Source organism: Papio anubis, chromosome 18 (genome assembly GCF_008728515.1).
Source record: "Papio anubis isolate 15944 chromosome 18, Panubis1.0, whole genome shotgun sequence".
In the NCBI taxonomy this organism is placed as follows: domain Eukaryota; kingdom Metazoa; phylum Chordata; class Mammalia; order Primates; family Cercopithecidae; genus Papio; species Papio anubis.
The window spans coordinates 44334048-44337369 of NC_044993.1; the positions used below are offsets into that span (position 1 = coordinate 44334048).

Here is a 3322-nt window from a genome sequence, read left to right on the forward strand (position 1 = left end):
TAGTCTCTGAATATTTGGAATGTATTTATAGAGTCATTAAAATATAATTCTGTGAAGAAACCAATAAATCAACATTTTTATTTTACGTGGCTACATACCCAAATTATGTAGCAATGTTAAACAAATTCAGTTTTTGAGCCCAAATTAAATTATTTGTGTCCCTAAACTTTCCCTTGTAACTTTTCTTACAGCAATGTAATTTTGAATTTTAGCCAAGGATAAATTTTTTTTTTTCAGACAAGGTCATGATTCTGGAGAAACATTGATTTAGATATATGAAATTTTCCTTGTAGTACATTTTTATTCAAAATACATAAATATGCTGAATTTAAAACAATTTTCCAAAACAACTGTGTTTGGCCAAGATTCAAGAAGCCCCAGAATGTCTTATCCAAAACAATCAGTTAAAGACTGTCAATTAAAAATTAAGCGATAGTGCTTAAATGTAATTTGTTTTGTTCTCTTTGTTTTAGAGATGAGGTATAACTATGTTGCCCAGGTTGGAGTGCAGCAGCTAGTCACAAACACAATCATGGTGCGTTACAGCCTGGGCTCAAAGGATCTTCCTGACTCAGCCTCCTGAGTAGCTGGGACTAAAGGTGTATGCCACCACATTTGGCTATGTTTTTGAAAACCACCTTTACACTATTGTACCTTTTTGGATATTGGGAAACAAATATATTTTGACTCTCAAGAAAAACGCACTTGGTGGCACACTAAAGAATGAGTTAATGAGTTTACAAAACGTAAGAGGCAGGGTACAGTTGCTCCGAAATGATAGGAAACAACATTATGCCTTTGCTTTTGTTTGAAGAGAAACAAAATGTTGTCACTCAAGTTTTAAGTGCAGTGCCAAAATAGCTAATTACTGTTAAAATGTCGCCAAAATGAGTACCATTACTCAGAAAATCAACTATTTCCAACAGAAAAAATTTTAGTACCTTTTACAAGAACTATGTTGTAACTTTCATTTTTAAGGGTCTTATATTGCCTGAGTATTATAACAAACCTCTTTGTTAGATTTCAAATTAACTAATTCTAACGCAACCCAAATTAAAAACTGCTCACATTTATGAGCAAGAAATACTATTGCACATTACACTCATATGTGAAGAATGTGGGCTTTCCCCCATGCCCCCCAAAAACTGAATTACATTCTATGAATTACATTCCATTATCTGAATTTGTAACACTCAAAGTGCTTATGCTCTTCCACTGAACAAGTACATTAATATACTTATAGCCTCAAAATTCTTCATGAACTCTGAAGTGAATACGGTGGGAGCTTCCTTTGTGAAATGAATTCGGCTAGTAGCCTGCAAACCGATATCCCCAAGTATCTAGAACAAATTTATTTTGCTCCTTTCCAATCCAAGATCTTATTGGATCACATACTTGACAAATTGTTACGTGGATGTGAACAATAATCCCTGTTTGTGCAAATTCCTTCAAGACTTGTGGATAAGTAACCCAAGTATTGCTTCCTCCGGAATGACCACAATCCAGCCAATACATTGTTCTTATGCTTTATTAAAAGCATCTATGTTCTTGTCTTTCTTGGCTTCTTTCCATTAAAAAAGAAACTGATTCAAAACAACGTAACCTTTATTGAATCCAGTCAAAGTAAAAGGTGCATCCTTTAGTGATGGTGGATAAAAACTCATGGCCAACTCCTCAGGTTTTCCACAGGTCCTCTCTTTTTCTCCCTGGGAAAGATTTGTAGTATCAGAAGAAATGGACTACAACTAGATGCTGTGGAGTCCTTGTTCCAAACAATGAAATTTTTATTTGATAAACTACTCTGACTTCGAAGCACTAACTAATAACATACAAAGGTGCTTAAAAGCTCCAGAGTCACTATTCTTTTCTGGGGAACCAAAGTTACTACTTTTCACAAAATTATCATGGCAGCTGAATTTCTGCAAATGCATTTGGGAGCACTTCATCACCCAAACATAGCTCTTGGGGAAACGGTGAGCTAAAATGGTGGCAACATTTTCTAGATTCCGATTTTCCCATTGGTAATTCACAGCATGACACAGTCATAATTTCATGGTGATTCTGCACATCCCCCAGGAAAGACAGGACGTGGTGGCTGTGGCTACTCCCTCGCCCGCTCCCGGAGATGTCCCGCCGCTCCAGTACCCCGCTGGCTGCCGCCAGCAGGAGCAACTCGGCGCTGCGATGCGGGTGGGCTCCAGGCATGGCGGACTCCAGGCATGGCGGACTCCAGGCATGGCGGACTCCAGGCATGGCGGACTCCAGGCATGGCGGACTCCAGGCATGGCGGACTCCAGGCATGGCGGACTCCAGGCATGGCGGACTCCAGGCATGGCGGAGGGGGAAGCTCTGAGGCAGTGCCTGACGACGGAGGGGAGTCAGAAACCGCCCGCCGCTGTTCGTGCTTCTGCCCTGAGAGTAGAGACCAGTAGCACTTAATCTGGGCTGGCGGCAGCAGAAGGTTAGCCGCTGAACCGCAAAGCCCCAGCTGCTGGGAGGCGGAAGGTGGGGGATCCTGAGGGAGGGACTGCGCAGGACGCCCAACTGTAGGGGCCCGCGTGGCCAGGCCTGAAGCCGGCGCTGGGCGACCACGTCAGAGGCTGACTTCAGCGCGCAGCGCCGGATTTCATTCTATGGTTAAATCCTATTCCATTGTGTGTATACACCATATTTGGTTCATCCATTTATCCCTGATGGACACTAAGATTGATTCCATAGCTTGGCTATTATCAGTAGAGCTATGATAAACATGCGAGTGCAGATATCTCTTCAATATACTGATTTTATTTGCTTTTGATATATACTCAATAATGAGATTGCTGGATGGTATGGTAGTTCCATTTTTAGGTTTTTGCTTTTCTTTTTTTGTTGTTGTTGTTTCTATTTTTGTTTTGAGAAACCTGCATAGTTTTCTATGCACATTTCTAACAAATAGATGAATAAATCTAAAAATGTACTAAATTTACATTCGCATCAACAGTGTATAAGTGTTCCCTTTTCTCCACATCCTCATTAAACTTGTTATCTTTCATCTTCTTGATAATTCTAAATGCGGCGAGGTGATATCTCACGTGATTTTGTTGCATTTTCCAGATGATTGGGGATGTTGAGCATTTCTTTGTGTCTTCTATGGAAAAATGTCTATTGAGGTCTTTTGCTCACTCTTCAGTTGGGTTTTTTTATTTCTATTGCTGTTGAGTTGAATCCCTTATGTAATCTGGATATTAATTCCTTGGCAAATGCACATATTTTTTTTTCTAGATTGTCCTTTCCCTCTGTTAATAAATTTGTATGCTGTCCAGAGCTTTTATTTTAATAGTTT

The 3322-nt window shown here is 39.9% G+C and overlaps 1 pseudogene; it reads right to left on the reverse strand.

Annotated features, from left to right (window-relative positions):
• Positions 1-281: 281 nt before the first annotated feature.
• LOC101018339 lies at positions 282-2365 on the reverse strand (annotated as a pseudogene).
• Between the last annotated feature and the right edge of the window lie 957 nt (positions 2366-3322).